The sequence below is a fragment of the Apis florea genome, unplaced genomic scaffold (genome assembly GCF_048593485.1).
Source record: "Apis florea isolate Af1SG1 unplaced genomic scaffold, ASM4859348v1 contig_3367_pilon, whole genome shotgun sequence".
Classification (NCBI taxonomy): domain Eukaryota; kingdom Metazoa; phylum Arthropoda; class Insecta; order Hymenoptera; family Apidae; genus Apis; species Apis florea.
Genome location: NW_028256746.1, coordinates 6,450,926 through 6,473,185, shown reverse-complemented (window position 1 = coordinate 6,473,185; position 22,260 = coordinate 6,450,926). Strand labels below are relative to the sequence as shown.

The 22,260-nt window shown below is 44.6% G+C and overlaps 1 protein-coding gene across 8 annotated transcripts in view; it reads left to right on the top strand.

Moving 5' to 3' along the window:
* The window catches only part of LOC100868461 (dystrophin), a 410,667-nt gene that overhangs the window by 47,297 nt on the left and 341,110 nt on the right, over positions 1–22,260 (top strand). The window lies entirely within an intron of this gene.

The window sequence follows — 22,260 nt, the reverse complement described above, 5'->3', positions numbered from 1 at the left end:
TTGGAATTTCGAGGGAGGCTCGTTTCGTTTCGATCTCATCCGCGGTATGCGCAAGTTGGATGATATGCAACACCGATATTTTCCACCGCCTATTCCCAAGCGGACAGCGTCGTCACGAAACGGTGGCAACTTCGCGCCGTTTTGACGCGGTGTAATAATTTCTCTGGAGAATTTCCGCCTAATCCGTCCATATATACATAAGCGCGCGCAGGCGACGAAAAGTGCGCTTCTGATCGATTCGCGGCTCGCCAGGGATTGATATTCCAAATTCATATTTCATTGTCCGTCGCGGAAATTATCTGGCCTGTGCCGAGTTTCCACAACGATTCCCAAAGTTTTATTCGCGTTCTCTCCGCCAAAAGAATTCGTCGAAGAATCTGAACGCGAGATAATCGAAATCGGTATCCAGATATCGTAATTGTTCCCTTGACGCCTGATGTCTCGTATATAGATGCGATAACGCGACCTATCTAATCTATTTAATGACGTATCAAGCTGAAATTGAAACGTCGACACGTTGAAACGTTTCGGATATTGTTCTGCTTGTTGTCGAAAGGAAGAATCATTGTCTAATTGTTAATTGCGAATTTATTATCACGATTGCGCGATTGATTTTGATATTATGAGTTTTATATCGTGAATTAATTTTAATAGTAAATAGATTATTGATTGCAAGAATATGAATGAAAGTAGCAGCTTCGTATTTACGAACGAAATAATGCTTGGATTATTAATGTTTCGTAGCTTCCAATCCAACAGATATTTTCTTATTTTCTTCCATCAACTTAAATTTTCGCAGCCTGTTATTTTCCCAACTGAAATGATACTGTTGTGTAATCATAAGAAGCCAAATTGCTTCTCGGCCCGTTAAATCCCTATACCTTAACGCTGCCTCGCACGAAATCTGCCCTTTGCCTTCCATCTTCCGCCGCGAGTCTATTTAAGAGTCGAAAATCTAGCGGTGAAAGAGACGCCTCGTTTAAAAAGGAGAAAAAGAGAGAGAGAGAGAGAGAAAAGAGAAACGGAGGTGGAAAAGTAGCGGTACTAGGCTCTGGGTTATCTTGATTAGGATATGGTAATGTGGGCGGGTAGTTAAGGGGCAATTTCTATGGATGCTCGAACGCGTAACGGCGTTCTTGGTGCGTCGAAATAAGCGATAGAAGCGAGAGTGGAAAAGGAAATAAGAGAGACGGGAAAAAAGGAGGGGCCGTAAAACGAGGCGCTAGCCTTTCGAGCAAGAAAGAGGTTATGCGAGGGTGATGGAAGAAGAGGGAAGAAACACGAACTAGGCGGGCAGCTCGGCATGCTAATATCGGATTTTCCCGTACGTTCGGTCCATCTGCTCGGGAAACGTTTATTCGGCGCTTTATTTCCGTTATGCGGACGAACGTTGGTGGACCATAGTTGTCTGGCGGGAGCCAGAGTTATATAAAACAAAAAAAGAAAGAGAAAAGAAAGAAAGGAAGGAAGGGAAGAAGAAAGTCGAACGCGCCGCGAACAATTTCTTTCGATGGTTTTCACGAGGGAAAACGTCGCGAAAACTTGCCCGAACTCGAGATGCCCGGGTTATCGAGACACGGAGGGATAGCTCGGTGTTTCCCAGACTTTTTATAACATCGTACGATGTAGATATTTTTATGTAGCTTGTTAGCCGTATTATTTTCCGGCTCGTTGAATGTATATACGTATTTCCCTCGCTTTTCTTCGGATATCGTGGATTTTTCGTGCCCCACGTTACGCACTCGTTAATAAATGATATTAAAATAAACGAGCATTTGTCGTGCTCGAAAAACTTATTGGATCGTTATAAAAGTTCTTATATGAATATTTAAGAAATACGTAATTTGGTTTTCTCGTTTTTGCAAAATTTACCAACCGATCGTTAAAAGATTAAGATTATTAAAAGTTCAAGTTTGTTGGATCACGAACCATAAGAGAAAATAATCGAAGCATCTCGAGTATTTTGTACGATAATTTATTTATTTCTATGAATGAAAAAATACAACGATTCGAAGTACAAAATTAAGTATATTTGATCGGTACACGCAAAATCCCGCCCGATTCAGTAGTACCAACAGCTCCTCACGTCGCATCTTCATTTACGCTTCTTCGAGACTTTTGTCGCTGAGACTGTTATTGGAAAGCGCGACCAAGCGAATGATAACGAGGATAGTTTGCAGCGAGTTGTTGGCCTATCCGTGAAAAGGTAGCCAAGGGAACGGGGCCGTATTTCCATTAATACCCCGGTTTTTTGAGCCAAGGCGGCGTGCAGAATGATTGCAGAGGGACGATGGCCTTCTCGTTCCCGTATATGGGCCAGTGGAATGCCGCCCTGTTGCTTTTAGTTGATGAACCCTCCCTATTTCCGACGGTTTGGTTTCTGGCTCAGAGTCGATTGTATCGCTCTCTGCATTCCTCTTCTGCGTTCCACCGAAAGCCTGCGATTTCTGTTTATGCAGGATGCCTTTCGACGTACGCGGTGATGGATCGAGTTGTGCACGCTTGGAAATAGCGTGCTAAGAGCCGTACCGCTTTTTCTCCATTCAAAACCACCTCGTTGGCGTAGTCTTGTTGGCAAGCTTGTCCTATTTAACTCGGCTTTTTCACAGATCTTTGGATCGTTCGAATATTCTTCGTAGATTCGGGATTTTATTGTACGCTATGCAATCGAGAAGATTTTTAGTTGCAGCTTGTTATACAAACTGAACTTTGTCTCTCGTCTTTCGTAATAAAAGTTCCAAAATCCAAGTTTTTGACGAGCAAGTATAACGAATCGCTATAACATAGATTCGACTAAAAAATTGTACATTTTTCGATAAAGGTTGTTGTTGCCTTTCTGCCTGCATACGTTTAAAAATATCCATAACTCGGAATTTTACAAAGATGTATCGATGTGCTCATCATCGAACGCTTCGAAATCTGTTCATTTCAAATTTCGTTCAGGATGTTATTATGTTAAATACAGATTCACACGTTGTTACACGATTCGTAATTTAAGAAAAAAAATTCCACGTGTCCCCGGTGTGTTTTAACTCGTAAACAGCCGGAGGGAAACGACGAGAAGAGAAGAAATCCGACTGCTAATAATCTCTGGCTCGCACGATGTGCAGCAGCGCGAACCTAGCCCGAGATTATTCGGGTTAAACGTGGAGAATAAATTAAGGTCTGGTTACCGCGCGATAAATCGGCCCCTTAAAATAAACAAATAGGCACACGCGCCCCCCTCCTTAAGTGAGTCGTTAAAACGTTCAGCTGCGCTTGGGCATTACTCAGCCGTCTGTTTTCTCTGTTTCGAGGTAAGTTCCCGACGCTTTCGCCGTGCACAGAGCATCGCATCCCACGGGAATCTTTCGCCCGTTATCGTGAGTAACGTGGCTCCATTATCACCGGCGGTATGCTTCAAACGAACCGGTATCGGAAACCATCCCGTTCTCGTGTTTTTCAAAGTTTCCTCCACGCGATATTGTGCGCGTATAGAAGGCATCAGAGTTCTGTTTAACGAGAGGAAAAAAGAGAGAGAGAGGGAGAGACGAGGTTGCAGGGTACACCGATCGATTGTAGGAATCGTAGCAGGGACCGCTTCGAATTAAAAGCTCAAATTGCATCCATGTCGACGACATTTTAATTATCGACCACGGCCTCTTCTTCTAGGTGGTGAAACAGCGGAGATTTTAGTTAATGAAACCTTAGGCAAACTAGGCGCCTCGCTCAAGAAACGCCAGGTTCACTCACCGATCTTTTCATAAAGATCCCTGTTTCCTCTTTTCCTCTCGCCTAACGTCGTTTCCTCCTCGCGGTGGCCTTTCCTTCCTCCACTCCAGGTCAAAACCTTCCCTAGATTTCTCGCGAGCAAACGCGTTAATTGGGTATCAAGGGTATAGAAATCCAGGTCTTTGATGTTAACTGGCGCTGTTTGATTTCCTCCTCCCTTCTTACAGATTTTCGAGCCGTTTAACGTCGTTAAGAGACTCAAATACTTTCAATTTTTACCCGGCTACCTCCTCGTCTGTTCTTCGCGCGTCGATCGTTACAGCCATCATCCTTCGTTCGTTCCTTTTTGATTCGTCGTCCCCTTCGAATTTCGGGGCTCGAATCTCCAGACTCCTCGCGTCTGATTGAGAGTCTCTTTTTTTCCATCCATCCATCCATTTCATTTACGTGACGCGACGTCGATCCGTAATACAGTTTCGCGAGTTTACCGTGATATTTAGTGGCGCACCAGTGGGAGCCATCGGCGACACGTGTACTCTCTTGTTGATTATTTCGTTTCTTGCTCGCTCGACGATGTAACCGTAACTCGATTGGCCGTCCCATAACAGTCGACAAAGCGATTGTAATTGTTTTCGGTTGATGCAGAGAGGTTCGGCTGTTCCATCCAAGAGAAAGTGTTTGAATAATCGCGAAATTCGATAATAATAATCGTGTAGTTTAATCGACACGATTATTGTTATACATGGTAATGAAATAATGGCGAAATAACAACGAGGTAATAATTCGAAGTAAATTTTGACTCGTTAAACTCTGCTTGTTATTTTCGAAACTTGCGTCTATTTTCTGCGTTTAATTAACGTAACGTAATTGAGAATCGTATATATAAATGAGATAATCGAGTAAATTTAAATTCGTTTAAATTCTCTCTTAATATTCGTTGATTAACATTCTTTGAATGTAATTAGAATATCTTGCTGGAATAATTTATCGATCGTTCTAATTTTCTTCAGTCTTCGCTCCCCCTTTCTTCTCCCTTTTCTCCATTTTCGCACAATCTTGATCGATTTATCGCATCGAAATGGAGTTTCGATTCCAATTTCTCTATTCGGGATCATATATTTTATCCTTGCCAATTATAAAGTGTATATCGTGGTTCGATCAATAGTAGCATTAGTGCAGATTCTCCCTTCACGGTTATCTCTTCGCATGGTTCTTAGTCATACGTAATTGAATCGGTCCTTGGTCAGCCTGATGCCGATTCGAAGGATTTAGGGGAGATTCAGGCTTGCTGCCGGTACGTTATGTAGCCATAATGGTTGATGCGATATCGATCGTGGCCAATGATTTATCGGCAATGGTCGTGACCAGTGTATTGAAATCTCAAGTTTCTCGCGGTGATCGATCACGTCTCGTTTAAATTTGATCTCGTCGAGTTTGATAAGATGATCAATTTCGCATCGAATTTCGAAAATTGCTCAAGTCTTTCTTCTTTATTTTGCGATGTATTGGATTTCAGATACATCGTTCAGAAATGTTCAGATGGTATCTTCGATTGGAATCGAGATTCTGATTTTATCTTAGTGGGTCAGTCGTTGCGTTGGCTCTATATTTTTTTTTTTTTTCGAAGCGAGATAGCATAGAAACAATACCGATAGCATTTACAAAGATAGATGCAGAATCGCTCATTCGCAGTACCAGCATAGAACGGTTCAACATGGAGAGAGCGGTTCGAAATTAATCGAACTTCGATACTGCATCGCATGAATATCTTAAGCGAGCTGCACACGCCGGAACATGTTGCGATCCAGGCGTCGACTCGAGCAACGGGTTTAAGTCAATATTTGAAATATCACCCTCTCAACGTTGTTGACCAAAAATTAAAATTCAATGCCGTTAAAGAATTACAATCGCGTGTTACTAGAAATGTTACAAATCGGAATTACGAACGATTTAACGCGAAGCCATTAAATTAATTTCCAAGCTTGAAACGTGGGTCGAAACAGGACCAACCACCAAACCAGAGTTGAACACGTCGCAAAATCGTTGGAACGGCGAAAGTACAGCGGTAAAAGTCGCCTTACTCGCGTAAAAAGAATCGGTGCATTTATCTTTTAGACCAATATGGAACTTTCGTCTCGCTTTCGAAGTAACACGGCCGAAGCTTTTATCGTGGCAACGTGGTAAATGACGGGCGAAGTGAACGTTTAAGTCGTTTCGGGAATGCATCGAGGCGTTCTCGTTCTCATCCACCGTTATCGAGGGAAATGGCGGATGAAAGAAGAGGGGGCAACGAATGAATTTCAACGTATTTCGTCCCGGCCGTTCCGTTTCTAATTTCGTTCGAGGACGATCGTATCGATCTGCAAACACCTCCTCTCCCCCTCCCTTCCGTTCTGTTTAAAGGGGAGTTAAAGCCTAATAGAGAGAGAGGGGCACCGGTCAGCGTGCGAAATGACCGTGCTTAACCGATTCTAAACGATAAATCTTACACCCTTTTTGCCCCGCGAACTGTAATCCTACAGTTAGCTTCGCATATGTTACCCGCTTACGCAAACATCCCGGCAGAGCTTAAACCTCTGTTTGCACAGTTAGGAAGTTGTTTCGCTCGTACACAAAATTCCTCCTCTCCACGAAATTCTCCCTCTCGGCTCCCTTTCTTCTTCTCCTCCTCCTCGCGATTTCTGCTCTCCTTTCGAGTAGAAGAATTGATGAAAAATACGCTTTATGATATTTAATAACGTCGTTTTCTTCGTATTTCCTTTTTTCTGTTAAATTCTTCTTAAATACTCGAGGATGATTCTCTCTCTCCCTCTGCTCGCTCGACGAGCGAGACATCGAAGAAACGAATCGAATACGAATCTCTTCTCGGCGGAACAATAGGCGGTGGATAGCTGGTGGTGGGAAATCGGGGGAGGGTAGGTTAATTAACTGGAGAAGAGCTATTACAGTAATTTATCGGGGTAGTTAGACGAGAGAGCACGGATGTGGAAAGGAGGACGGGCTACTTAACGTGCTAGAGTCTGAAACGAAGCAATCCGCAACGGGTATGGTAGGCCCGGCTAAATCCGCGAACAATGGTTGAAACTCGGGGGAAAGAGGACGGCGACGAGGAAACGGTGATGGTGGTGGTGGTGGTGGCGACGAGAGAAAAGAGGAGAGGTGTCGAGAAGGCGGTTGCCGGTCGGATATCCGGGCTACGTATATAAAAATCAATGGTGGTGGATCTCGCCTCCGGTACTCGTTATTGCACCAGGCAGCCTTACCTGGAGTATCATCATCGGATTCAAAGCTGGCGGGGCTTCGTCTTGTCGGGGGGGGAGTTTCTTGTATTCCGTAGAATTGGGGTAGAATGAAAAGAGGGTTATATACCGCGCGTCGGATACAAAAGGAGCGGAAACTGAAAGATGAAAAATACCAGTCGAGGGGGAGAGGAGTGGAGAAACGTTGCTCGGGATTGTTGGGTCACGTCACGAAGAAGAAATGGTGTAGTAGGATAGTGGCGAGTGATATGTGGTGGAAACAGATCTCGATCACGTTGCTTTTTTTTTTTTTTTAATTTCTTTCGTAGTAATCTTCGATTACGATGATCTTCGTTGAGATCAACTTGGATGAATCTTGATAAAACGATTAAAGGACGCGTTTGAATCATTGCGTTTTACAACAGAGAGATGAATCAGAAGCGTAGTATTTATCTTGCTCGAGGCTCGAACTTTTCGCGATACGACGAGGTCGTTCGTGCTTGTGCCTCGCCAGAATTTCATAGCGCGTTTTCTCATCGATTGCACGCCACATTTTTGCCCGGATGATGTAAGATTCAAACTCGAGCCCCTCTCGTCTCCTTTTTGTCGCGAGCTGACACGTTCGACTTTTTGTCCTTGGAGTCGACGGAACGATGTCGGCAGACGACATCTTCTATCGTCGGAGGATAAAACAGCCGGTGTGTGTCGGTAGATAGTCGGTTGAGCGAAGTAGCTTAGTCTCAAGCACCGGAACAAGACTTTTCTTCTTGGAACCATGTCAGAGACAAATAGCGGACCAGATGCACCGCTCTCTCTCTCTCTCTCTTTATCCTCTCCTCTTTACCTCGGCCGCATTAAAGAATCGTTTCCTCGATAGCTCTCCCTCAAATTCCAATCACGCTTTTCCCCCGATTTATCGATTTATTAAGCTTGGATAATTCAGACTCATCTTTTTATCGAGGAAAGAAAAAAAAAATAAAAAAGTAATAGCTCGTAAGTAAGAATCATAGCGCACGTGTCACACGAGATGGAGACGTGCTCTCGCAGGGCACGGAAGCCAACCAAGTTTACGAGTTTAGGATTCGATTTTTCGATCTCTTCGGGGGTCGTTACGCATGCGATACGAGCCGCATGGGATTATTTTACCACAGGCCGCAAGGGGATCGCGTAGGAATCGCGTTGTAAAATCCCCCGCATTCTTGTCTTTCACGTCCGCATACACGTGATTCGTGCGGCGTGTTGACACTGAAGCTTCGCACGTGTACACGGGAGGGAAAGCTCGTTCGTTCGCCCGTACGTGTCGGAGGACCCCCCGCGATGTTAAGACACGTCGCCGACCCTTTCCTGCGGAACTTGGCGCTCGAAAGTCGCGTTGAAATATCGTATCGAATTGGCAATTTCAATCTCGATCCATTTATAAAATGAAACCTCGCGATTCGAGCCCCTTCGTCCAGGTTTTTGTAAACATTTCAACAATTTTCTTTATGCAATTTATCGAAGAATTAATTCCAAAGTTAAAGTTGCATTTGATGGATGGAATCGTTACTTGAATCGAAAATTTTTTTTCGAGCGATACGGGTGGCGTGTTCAACCACGCGAACTACTACTACTGTTCGAGACAGGATAGGTGGATTCATAAATAAAGCACAGTGGTTATACGCGCGTCTTGTCCCGTCTCGTCTTGTGGATTTCGTGAAATATGCATTTTAGGCTTTTGTACCGGTCCGTGGCAGTTGCTTTTACCTTGTGGAGATACTTCTCTTTTATATACAGGGGCCCGGTCTAATGGCGGGGTTGTACTTCGAGTTGTACAGCGCGTTGCAAGGGAGCGGCGTTCTAGTGAATGAAGGAAGGTTGTATCGTAAAAGTAGAGGAAAAAAAAAAAAAAAAGAAAAAAAAAGAAAACTCGCATAAATTTGTTCATCCGGCACATACTTCTATACCGCCATTCGAAGATCCAGCTTGTTTCCTTTCTCGTGCCTCTCGAGTTTCTCGAGATTTTATTCTCTCGACCGCGTTGCTACTTTCTTCGCTCTTTATCCGATTCGCGCTTCCTCGAGTCGGTTCTCTTGCCTCAACTCGAATCATTTACACCTCTCTTTCTAACCCCTGCTTTACAGAAGAGTTTTGCAAAGGAGTTTTGGACTTGAAGCATAAAAGAAAAATTCGTTTTCTTCGAATTCATCCGATGACAACCGAACGTAAATTAATGGAGCCTACTGATTGATGAATAAGTCAGCTGTCGGATCTCGATGTTTCAAGTGTTTCCGGTGACAGTTAATCGATTTCCACGGCACAAAGCTTGGATGATCGGTCTTCGCGGTTCGTTTGATGTTCCTGGTTAAACGAGTTAATGGCTTTGGGAATCACCGATCCATTTTTTCGTTCATTCAAACTGCATGCGCCTCTCGTATGCCGAAACGAGTACCCCCTCGGTGGATGCCCCTCGTCCATGCGATACAGGGATTCGTAAGAGAGGATTCACTCTCGTCCTCATTTTTCCATCCTACGCGAGTCGAACATTTTCAATCAAAATGTTTCACCATGGAATCAAGTCTAAACCACCTTATGTACGTCCACACGTACGTGGAAAGGGTCGATCCGAGCGATTGTTTTTCTCCAAACTCGATCCTGCGTGTATTCGAGAAGCCATCCGAGAGAGAGAGAGAGATTGCTTGTATTTACACTCGTAATATTGCGCGCTATTTCTCTCTACTTTGGATGGACATCGGGGAAGGGAAGAGGGAAGAGGGAGGTCGTGACGGAGATCTGAAAATCGTCGAAGAGAAGAGAGAAACGTGGAATACGACGGAGCGGCCGTCAAGCAAACAGGTATGCTTCAGAATCAATATTTGCTCGATACACGACGGTACTCCACTCTGAATGCATCCCTCGTCACACGGGCGTGCACGAACACACGCATGCCTCTTACTCTCTGTCCGCCACTCTTATGTGACACGGCGGAGCCAGCGGTTGCCACCGCTACACTTGTACACCCGGAAAACGGTAGTTTCTCGTCCCGAAACTTGGATTTCGTTCGCCTCCGCTCGATCATCCCCGCTCGGTAAATATCTCGTTGTTTGCTCCTTTTGTCTCGCCCGCGACGATAGCAGCATCCTCGACTTTCTTTCCGCGCCTCGTCTTCCGGCAATTTTCTCTCGCCCACTCGTTAACGGGGAACTAAACCAGGATTTAATTCGATTTAACTCGATTCGATTCTCGTCTCTCGCATTTTTCTTGGCCAGCCACGAATTTTTCTTTTTCCTTCTTTCGCGTCCAATGTTGATAAATTTCTCCCCTCCCCCGATGATTATTCCGGCGTGATATCGAGCAAAGTGTCAAGAGTGCGGGAGAGTATCGTGGAGAAGTTGTGAAACGAATAAATTGCGTTTCACACCTTGAGTTTCAACTCGCCCCTGCTATTCAACCCCCTGCTCTTTCTTTCCGCTGCCCTTTACTTCGGCTTTGGGACGAAAGTCGTTAAAAGTTTTTGTCCGAATTAAATTGGGCTCGAATTGACAATACCGTTTCCACCCGATGTTGCTCCTTTTAAACGCCGACAGTTCTCCTTGATAACGAGACGACGAGACACCGCTTTTAGGAACCGCTTTTTGAAAAGAAAGAGCGTTCGATAGTTACGATCCTTCGACTTTCTGATTTATTTTATTATCGCGCGACAAGTGTAAGTAACGGCACGGTTGCGCTAGTAGTGATTTCCTTACCCGTAGAAAACGATTTTTTTTATTACTCGTTCGCGACGAATCTCGTTGATCCCTCTTTTTCGAAGAAGACCATATCGGTTCCTGGCCGTTTCCTGGCCGAGTTTAACGCGCCACGGATCACTTTAATCGCACACCTGGAGTTTCCACACCGTATACATACATACGTGCACGCGGCGTGTACACGGGAATTGCCGTTGGCGGCTGGGAAATGCCTAAATGTCGATGATCGCTCGAACGACGATGTGCCAAATTCGATGCGTTTATTATTTGTTGCGCTAAACCGTGTTCCGCAACCCTTTTCCTCCGCCCTCTTCCTCCGTTTCCAGCCCCCATAATACAAAGCATAACGGTATATTCGAACAACAAGCGGGGAGCAAGCGGAGTAACCGTCGCCGTTTACGAGTATTATTAGATCGAGGGCCTCGAGGCATTGCGGGGTTTCTTCATCTGACTCACTCTTCCGGTCAGATTTTGCCAGCTTTGTACGCGAAATTAGCTCGTACGATTTAATCTCGGATAATTTCTCTTCTGCAAGATAAAAGTTGTTTAAATTATTTGGACAGGACAAGGAAATATTAATTGGATCGATCATCGCAAAAGCGAAACGAGTGATTCGCGTATAATTTAGCACTAGAGTTTTTATTGTTTGTATAACTCTGTTCGCGTAACTCTATTCATAGTTTCAAAGTGTAACACAAGTGGAGGAGTGCGAATAATGGAAATATCTGGACGCGATAAGAAACGGATTAACGCCATTTTCGCGATGAACAATATACGAATTAAAAAAGTGTCATTGAAAAAAGAAAGAGAAAGATCGGAAAACGGAAGAGGATAATAAATTATTCCATAGAGAGAAAAAAATTATATATTGTTCTTACAGAACGGCGCAACGCGATTGTTCATCTTTTCTTTGCCGACGAGATTTTTTTTATCGCCGACGTATTGTAGAAATTTTTGCAACCGATTCTTGTTAGGAGAAAATTGGCGAACGAATTTAATGAATTTTTCAGCACTCTTTGATTCAATTGCGATGCGTTATTACAGACATCTGCAACGAAACGTGTTCACCGGACTTTTATTACGTTCCCGAATGATAGATCGGATGGAAGCGAAAAATCCTACCGACCTGTATTTCCCGCTCATTCGAACACATCGAATCTCGATTCCTTTTTTCCAAGTTTTTTTAACGCTTTCTTGAAAACTGTGCACCGTATTTGTGCATCGTATTTCCCTCGTACATCATCGATATCACGGGGATATCGAGGATTTGCAGACTCGTTTTTTAACACATAAAAATCGACACACAAAGGCGACGGTAGAACGGTGGAGGAGAGATACGCACGAATTTTCCCCCCAAAGCTCGAAAGCTTTCGAGTTTCGTATTCGGTGCATTTTTCTTTACGCGATCATGGATTTTCGTTCCGATTGGGACGAGGAAGGAAACGCTCTTTTTTGTACGTAGACAACGATCTTTCTTTCAGGGGGAGGAAAAAAAGAGAGAGAAAAAAAAAGGGTATGCACACCTTTTTCGGTTGCACTAAATTTTTTTCCGAAAAATGGATACGACGTGGATATCCACGCGCGATCGGTCATCTCGAAAGAGTATAAAAAATATGGGAAAATAGGCACGTATATACAGAGAGAAAGAGAGAGAGAGGAAGGGGAGTGGAAGGAGAGTAGCAGCGCGTGCACAGGTTGGAATTTATCAGAGCCAGTGTCGCGGATCACCGAGGGAAAATATATCGTCGTACCTAGGGCGTTATCGATCTCGACACACACGATAAAGTAGTAACGAGACTCGTAAACTAAAAGCACCAGCTGGTCGGTCGCCTCGCCATTTTACGAGAAAATGCAGAGTTTCTTTAGGATCGAACATAGAGGCGACGTCATTTCGTATTTGTACGCCCCGCCGTGACGATGGAATCGAGTAATGTCTGCGTAGATACGGTTTCATCTCCTTAAAGTGGCGCGACTATATATTAAGGTCGTCTTTCTCGCCGTCCCGTTGTCAAATGGGATCCGGCCAATTCAATTATTCACCATGCGACGAACTCTGCTCGAGCGAGCTGTAGCCAAGAAATTTCCCAATATAATTCAGTGTCTCGTATCGAGTTTTCCTCTTCCTTCCAATTAAAAACGACGAATGAAAAGTCATCGAGAAGCGGAAGAATAAGTTCTTTGTCCTTCTTTGGAATAAAAGTTCTCTCGTTGTTCTCGTTGGAATAAAATCCACCTGCGAGTCACGCGCGGAACACGGAGTATTTTTAATGAGAATCGCGAGGATGCGCACAGTATCTTCGTTCGGTGGGTAACGTCTGCTGTCGAAAGATGGAGAGAGGGAGGGATCCTTCAGTCGAGGAGTGAACACTCGAGGCCCCGACTATACGGTTAATTATTTACCGGAGTGGCGAGGGTGAGTTCCCTTTTACGCTGTGTTCGTTGCGTGCGTGTGCGTGACTCGACGAAGACCGGCGGCGACCCGAGTGATTTCGAGTTTTCCGAATCGAAGAATCGAAAATACTTCTCGTAATTTACGTGGCTGGTTTAAATGTCACGTCGAAGGGAAGGGATTATCGTCCAAATTTCGTCCCCACGGTTTTACGATTTAAGTAAGGTCTGGCAAGTTGCGAGATTAAACGGAGGGGTTGTTTTCGGTGGTCGAGGGGAAGAAGGAGGAGAGGGAATGATGGAAACAAAGCTTTCGAGAAAAACGAGAAATTGAACTTATCCGTTAAGACGATTGTTGTCGGGTTACGGACAAAGTTGCGTAAGCCCGCAATTTTAGCCTCGTTCAAGTCTCCGCAAACGTTTCCCAGAATGAATTCGAGCAAAAATTCTTGTTACCCAAATTCTGAGAAGGAGATATATATTTTTGCGATTTTCTTTCTCTTGCTATTTTCGATTACGAATACGATCTCGAACAACTCAACTCGGATAGAATTTTCATCAAGTTTCAATTATGTCCAAATGTAATCTATCTCCTCGACATTCCGAGACGAACTCTCGGTGTCAAGACCCCTTTCTTGAGACGCAATAAACTTCACAAACTTTTTTCGCGAAGAGGTGGAAATCCTGGGAAACAGGCTCTCTCGGCGGAGAGCACAACAGATTTTTCGATGGTGTCGGTGTTGGCCAACGGCCAAAAAATCAGCGGAGTGCATTGGAACGAGGTGGTAGGATAGGAACGGAGAGAGAAGGCTGGCGAGGACGAAAGAGAGAGAGAGAGAGAGAGGGAGGGAAGAGGGTGGTCGTATGCGGCACAGCGTCCGCACGGAACATATGCATAACTATCGTGCGTCGTTCGCCGCCGTATCGACGACACGCGCATTCCTGAATTATGCATACGCCGTCAACCGAGCCTCCTGTTTGCACACCGCACAGTGAACGTGGGCCGAGCGCAACCATGTGTTGTACGCCGCAGAGAGAACGTACGCGTTTCCGCGTCAAATCCACGCTTCTATCGCGAACGATGTTTAAGACGATTGCGCGACACGACCTGTTTCGAGGTCTCGGGACATCAATGCTTCGAATCACGCGTGCATCTATACCTCTACCTACCCTGTTTATTATCGCCGTGAATTCGTCAATTCACGGAAAAGGGATCGCTCTCTTTTTCGTCGTTCAAATTTTTCCATTCTCTTTCTACCTTTTCGTTTCTCCCTTCTTTTTCTTTGGTCTCACCTTTTCCCAAAACGAAGATACTAGCAGCCGGGATATATCGAGCGTTTATTTAATGTATTTCACGAAGCGGGCACAAGTTTTCTTCGTCCCTCCTTTTTCCCAGCTCCGTGAAAAGATGGTGGTCCCCCGTCTAATTTATTCGTTTCATAAGCGGTGCGCTCAAAAAATAGGTGTCAAAGAGATACCTTGATAAATATCTTATGAATATGTTAATTCCGACGGTCGCCGCGATGAAAAATGAGGAAACTCCTTTGCACCCCGTAATCTTCCGTACAAAAGGAGCACCATTCGCCGTACCACTTCCTTAAGCATATGATTTATATTCTTTGCCGAAGAGAGAGGGAGAGAGAAAGAGAGAGAGAGAAAGACGAAAGAGCTCGAGTTCGCACCTTTTATTCGTACATTGGCCCGAAACGTTTTTCACCTCGTTTTATGGAACATGCCGTGAGATGCGTCCTCGCCGCGGATTTGTTTTGCAATGTGCTTTGCCGCGTGTTCGTGGTTTTTGATAAATCTTTTGACACAAGAGCGTTGAAAAACGTGTCGAGAGAATTTCTTAACGGCGAATGTCTTTCTTTGATATCGAAACGGATTTGCCCTGATATTCGTTTTTACGGTCAAACTGCAGGGACACGATCAAAGTAGAAGAAACGTGTTGCAAATTGTTGCGTTAAGTAGAAATTTTTTATTAGAACATAGAACAAAATGTTTTTCGTTTGAAATAAGAATATGATTCACGCGGCACAATTTTCCATCTAATTTTACTTGTAGATTGTGTTCCTGCAATTTGGGAAGAAAAATATCGCGCATAATACTCGGGAAGATGTAATACTAGTTTAAGGAAACGAGGAGCTTGTGGTAACGTTGACGTATTTAATCTCGAAGCGATGAACCCGAACGCATTGTACCGGTTCTCCGATTTTTTTCATTTTTTTCGGCTTATCGTAATCTTCCGGCTCGGTCTCCCCCCCATCCCGTTTCCCGTTAAACTTTTTACACCGCCTCGAGGACGGATGGATTTATTAAATCTCTGTAATTTCGACCTACGAGCGTCATCGTCGCTCGCGTTTCCCAAAGTTGTGTCGCGTTGTCTGTTCGAGAGAGGAATCGCTCCCCGCCGCCGATAAACTTTCCTCGATTGGGGCTCGCCAATATTTAAATATGTCCCGTAATTTTGCAATCTTTGCTCCGCCATTTCCGTCACGTCTTCCCGCGAAAGTAATTTTTCTCCACCCGTCTCACCCGCCCTCGTCGTTGTCCTCGTCGTGCTGCTTTCCAGGGGAACACGGATCCCCGGAAGAATGAGATGGGAGAATGAGTGTCTTACGCTGATAAACAGAAATTCTCGTTCGAGGGACATCGTAATAAAAAGGAATCCTATTATCCTAATATGATAAGGTTTAATGGATCTTCGAACCTAACCTCTGAAAAAAAAAAGGAAAAAAAAAAAGGAAAAAAGAAAATAATCACGACTTCATCCCCCCTAATGGGTCTTCCCTTTCAAAGATTCATCGAAAAAGCCGCCGCCACCAATGGATTTCCGGATTTCGCATTCGCTCCCTATACCTTTTCCACTTTAAATTTTTTATACGGGACGTAACGGATGGTGATCGAGGTGGGATCATAACGCGCGAGCATCGAGAAGAGGTTGATCGAGGGAATTTATTTTCAATCGAAGCCTCGGAGGAGATACGAATGCCTCCTCTTCTGGAGGATCGAAAACCGAACCCGGTCTATCACTTTTATTTTCCTCCTCTATCCCTCCTCGGTCCGAGTGGAAATCGCTTCCGCGAAAGAGAAGATTAATTTCTCGCGGTAAGAGAGCAGCCCTGAATTTCTCGGCCGGGGGCGAGAAGGGCGGAACAATTGCCTTGGCAAAGACGAGAGATTCAATTACATCGAAAACGTGGGGCAAAAGGGCCGTTCGCTCTGCGTGAAGCCAGATTAATTCGTCCTTTGCCATGATCGTTCCACGGGGAGAGAGAAGCATCGGTCCATTTTCTTCTCTTCTCCCCCTTTTCTTTCTTTTTTTTTTTTTTTTTTTCTCTCTTTTCCATCGCTTTGCTTTTTCTCGACGGAAACGTTTAACGGGTTTCGTTGGAGCGAGAAACTGCACGCGTCGTCAACTCCATCAAATTAACCATCGTTGCTGGCAACATGCGTTACACAGCGCGTGCGTTACAAACGCCGTTACGAAAGTTTTTACAACCGGGTATGCCGTTTGATTCCGTGCCGAATAAACGGCGCCCCACATTCGCCGTTTTATCCAATTAAATTAACTGGTCGCAAAAAAATTCCGGATCACGAGACGAAATATCGCGTAATTGATATTAAAGTTTAACGAACGATATTCGTGGTAAACGGTATCGCGGGAATGAAATTTATTGGTATATACGCGACACCATTAAGACGATCGTGTTTACGGAAGGTGGTGGATGTAAGCAGCGTTCGGAACATGTTGCTTCTAAGACGCTGCTATTGGACGGGGGAAAGGGTAGGTAGTAAAGTGCCGGTAAATATTTAATCGCGCCAACAGGTATAGAGGTTAGAGGCCAAATTAAAATCGAAATAATGAAACAAGCGCTAAAAGCGTCTTCGGTTTTCAACCGATTTTTTCTGAACCGTTGATGTCCATCCTCTTTGTAATTTCATCAAAGTTATTACAATAACGATTCATTCACGATTAGAGTCGCTAGACTTTTACTCCCTTGCCTCGTTTCCACGAGTTTAATTAAATGTTAAAATATCTCCGAAAATATTACATATATAGCCGAGGTAACGAGTCATTTTCCCCGTTCGTGAATTTTTTAATCTTATTTAACCGTTAATTTCATGCACTCCCATTGATTTTTCTTCCCCAATCTCTTTTCCCCACCACGTTTTTCAACCCACCCGTTATTCAACAGGATAAAAAGACTCGAGTGAAGTTCAACGATCCATTATACACGTATTTGTTTAAACATTTTCCATGGCTTAGGCAGCCACCACGTACGTACGCGCGCATAGATAGAACGTGGTATATTTTATGTATCGCGGAAACTGTGGTCAAAGTAAATTCAGTTCTTCGCTGGGAAGATTACGAGATAGTCGTAACGTTACGTCGGATAATTTTCCAAAAGAATCACAGGAAATAGGAGGATAAGTATTAAAACCGGAATTTCAAGCTCCTCGTCCCGCCAAGCTTTGTATTCTGCTTTGTAGAAGAAGCTACGTGGACGGTTTATTTTAATTCACCATCCGCTTACCATCCGTTTCAGCCTCCTCGTAGAGGAGGTGAGGAAGGGCCAGGTTGTTGCGGAGGAAAGCCTCGCGCCCGGTTTATCCACGGAAAATCTTTTAATCCTCTCCTACCTGTTCTCGTTCGTCATGATTTTATCGATTCATTTACATTCGTATCACCGCCGGATATCTATTTTGTTTTATTGACGGCAATTTGTCTGGCTGAACCGGCCACCGTTTCGTTTCACCCTCTTCCAAGCGATACGATTTATACGCTTTGTTTCACGCTTGAAACGCTTACCTAATTACTTTGATTCCGTTAATGGCCATAGAACAATCGAGGAGTATGTATCACTTTCACAATCACAAGGTTCGATCGAGTCGAATCTTTCTTCTCCTTCCTTCTTCGTCTTTTTCGTTCGCCGTTCGAAAAATTCGAATAAATATCTCGAACGTTTTCAATCGAACGATCAAAACGTGTCTCGTGCGATTATCTCGCTTGATTCAATTTTGCCACGCAATATTTCTTTCCCTGTCAATTTCGCCCGATGATGATGATGTTCGACGCGCGAAACTTTGTTTAAAATACGGACTTTATAAAGCGGTTGACAGGCGTCGCTCGCGAACTCATCATGATTTATCGTCGTAAAATAATTTTTTTTAATCCCCCTCTCGCTTTTTATCCAGCCGTTTATCCCGTGAAATGACACGGATCGACGCGATCGGGATAAAGCTTGGAATTAAACGTGTTAATTTTCAGACAACGGGAACAACGCGTCCCCGCTCAACCTTCATTCGATTTTCCGCTTGGTTTTCTTCGCCGCTTAATGGCGACTCAAACGCGATACGCCGGTTGCACCGGAATAGCTTCCACTTCTTTTTGCTCCCTCTATATTCTTTCCAAAATTTTTTCCCCCTTCGCAATCAATTGCACGTATAATTACAACATTTTTCCACCCATTTCCCATCCTACTCGTATTTTACTCGCTTGCCTAAACTCTCCAATCCATCTTCTGTATAAATATACGTCTATCAATCGACCCTACGATCGTTTCCTTCGATTAAAAAACAAAATCGATCCTCCCTCAGTCGCTTCATGGCCGAAATATAAGATTCTCGAAAGGAGAGAGAGGAAAGCAGAAAGGAGAGGAGGGTTGCGATAGCGCGTTTAGCGGAACGGAAGTCTAGAATTGTCCACCGACCATTGGGTTCCGGCTCGCAGAGCACAATGGGTAGGGCTGGCCTTTGGTGGAACAGTGTCAGAGAATGGCGTCGCGCAATCTATCACTCTCATTCACTGGCCATCCCTCCACACCCTTCCTAACCACGTCCTTCTCTCCGCCTCTAAGTTTCTTCTTAGTCTCTCTCCTCTCTCGGAGAGGAGATGCTGGCTCGCGTTCCCCTACTGTTGCATCACTTATCCAGACAGACGAACGAACGAACGGCCGAGCCGTAAGCTCGCGGTTTCCCTATTTTTCACCAGGAAGTGGGCTTCAAGTACCTACCTCTGGTCGCTCTCCTCGCCCTCCCGCTTCTTCTGGCCGCGCCTCCGTGGAATAAAACTACTGCCACCGAGAATTGATGTTTCTCGCTGCAAATTCGTCCTATTTTTCACCACGCGCACCACCCACTTGTCTCGGCGAAGGCTACCTGCCGCTAACAAGGGATCTCTTTCTTTCTCTCTTTCTCTCTACCTTTCCTTTCTCCTCTTTCTTCTCTTTCTCTTTTGCCCACCGACTGGAAACTCGTCTTCCACGGCCTCGTACGTGCGAATAAATCGCTCGACGCGCGTTGCGCCGAGCTTTTCTGTTTTTACAAATAGCGGTTGAGAGCGGGAGTGGCGAGAGCCAGCCAGCCAGCCTGTTAGTTTTTCGAAGAGACTTTATAATTCTTGTAATTGAAACGGGATATATAGGCGTATTTCCAGTCGCGTGGAAATTGGATTAAAAATTAGGATAAACAAAAAAATTGCTTCTTTCGTCGGAATATAGAATCTATGTAACAGGATTGGATTTTCGTATTCGTGATGATTGCTCGATGCCTACGCGGAAGGATATATCTTGGTTAGGCGACAACCACACTCGGTTAGGAGTCGAGGCGGCGGTAGTCGACGCTTCTTGTTAGCTTTGATAAAGAGCTGACGCGTTTTCAAAGGGCAACGTTGGCCAAGCGTCTGATTCCCGTTGACGGTACGCCGTTGGAAAACTTCCACCCTTGTTGCCGTTGTTACGAGAGAGCAATAACTCCCTGTTGGCAGCTGCTGCGGCGACAAGTGTTACGAATGTCCTCTTCAGAGAGCACCCTCGCTTTCACCATCGCGGACCCACCGCGTTACGAATTCCGTATTAAAGGAGAAGGGTGGTGGCGTTCTTTCAACGCGTAAAACCTTCCCACCTACTATTCTTTTCACGCCGATTCGATCTTTAATTGGACAGAAATCGAATCCTGAATCGAATCTCTTCCCTCATCCACAAAGTTAGAACGGAGATCTCAATGACGAACGACAGAAGTTATAGTTGATTTATCCCGCCTAAGAAGCGCGAAATTTTTTTCCCCTTTATTTCGCGTGGAAATAAAAAAAAAAAAAAAAAGGAAAAGTGATCTTGACGCATACGAGTCACGTATGAGAGTACACGTCAACCGCTAAAGCCTCTAAAGAACAAGAGGCGAGGAGAATTTTAAGCGCGCCGCGTTTCGTTTCTTGCCTGGCCGGTGGCGGCGGGATTTCCTTCTCTATTAGCATAATCTAACGGGGCCCGTGTTGTAAGAGCTCTAGAAACGGGGAGGAGAGTTGGTGCGCGAGAGCTTTATGCGAGCATCATTGTTGTTATGTATTTTAGCTTGTAACTCGAGTTGGTGGGCGACTAGTTGCGGGGATAGTATCCAACTTCGGAATGCGAGAAGGACTTAGCGGTAAGGTGAACTTATGACGGGAGTTCGAAGGAGGTGCTTCGAGGTTTACTACTACGCGTCTCTCCCCGTCTCTCCCCGTCTCTCCCTTCCATCTTATTCGCGTTTCGCCGAGTTTGCGTCTCATTCAGGGGAGGGAAGGGGAGGGGATGAGAAGGGTACAGGTGCACGTACGCAAATATGGAGGTGTATCATGGAGTTTCGCGTTACCTCATAAATCGACGCACAGGTCCACATACCGTTAATTTCGCTGTTTAACCTTCGCTCTACTAGTAACTTGGTTCGATATATGTGTGTGTCTGTGTGCGTAATAGGGAACTCTTCGAGCATCCCTCGAATGACGTTTCAATCGTCGTTCGATCGAAGGATTAACTGTTATTACTTTACGATTTGCTATTGGATGTGAAGATTTCGAATAAATTTCTGACGCAACTCCTTTTCTAAGATTTATAAGATCGATGAAAGTATGGATATTAACGAAGAAGAATTTCATATTCGCGTGGTAATCGCGCGCGCTCGTGTTTCAACTGTCTCTTCAACTATTCATCCATCCTTATCAAAGTTTACAAGTGTCCTCGAAAGATGTTCCCCGAGTTGCCGTAAATTTTAATAAATTACCGGCAAATATTTGAGTTCCGGAGGAAGAAATTCGAGGATGAATTCAAGCGCGAAGGAGAGGTCAAAGGAGATGAGACGGAAGTCTGATACGACGCGTATTAAGCTGTTGGCGACCGGGGAAAATATTTCCCCACGGTCCCCTTAAAACGGGAGAAAAAGGGTTTCGAGGAATACGTTAAGATGCGTTGCATGGTCGAGAAATATTTCTTTGCTCGTTCTACGCCTCGTGAGTAATTACACGGGCAAACGAGTTCCTGTCGTTCGTCCCATTTCCTTTAAACCTTCCTCCATTTTCCCCTTCTTGTTTCCCGACTGCAACCGGTGGAACGTAACAAAATTCGGCAGTAAAACGGGGGGAACTTGCCCCCTCCTCTCGATTCTTAAGATAATGCCGTGGTCGGCGAATAAAAATGTATGAATGGCAAACTTGGATTTCGACCACTTGCGAGTGAATGCTGTAAATTACGATCTCCAGGGGCATATTTTCGCGTATCAGTCAAGCTTCTCGTATACTTTGCTCGTTCTTTGACGCCCGGAGCAGTTGGAAAGTCGAGAAGAGATATAAATTATTCTTTCCGGTAGCGCGAATCCCTGCCTCTACGTAAAGAAGTTTTCCTTACTTTAGACAAATCTGGTTAATTAGTTATCTCTCACATCAAATAAATCCATAACTCCGTGACGAACAACGAATATTCAAGGAATTGCAAGGAACGAAGTTGAACGTTAACGAAACACGGGAAAGCAAGTATGGAAGTTTGGCGATCAAAACGAATTGCTTTCCTTTCCGTCCTTATTTCCATCGCTCGGTTTAATATCGTCCCAACCACCCAGAATATATATTCATCCTGGCGAAATTATCAACGCGAAAATCCCACGAAAGATAATAAAGCGAATAGAGATTGTCGCTATTCTAGGATCCGTCTAATTGGACTTCCCCTCTCGAAATGTTATCTATTATCGGAAAGCGGAGCGGAAACGGGAGGGAATATTTTCAATCGCTTTCAATCATCGGGACGGTAATTTATGGAATTTCGAACGGCCAATCCCTCCCCGTTTAAAGTTCTCGAGAGACTGTTGCAAATCGACCACCGCGAGAACGAATTCGTTTGGAAGTTTTCGATTACATTAGGAGCCGAGCGTATTAAACGCATCTTCGAAGA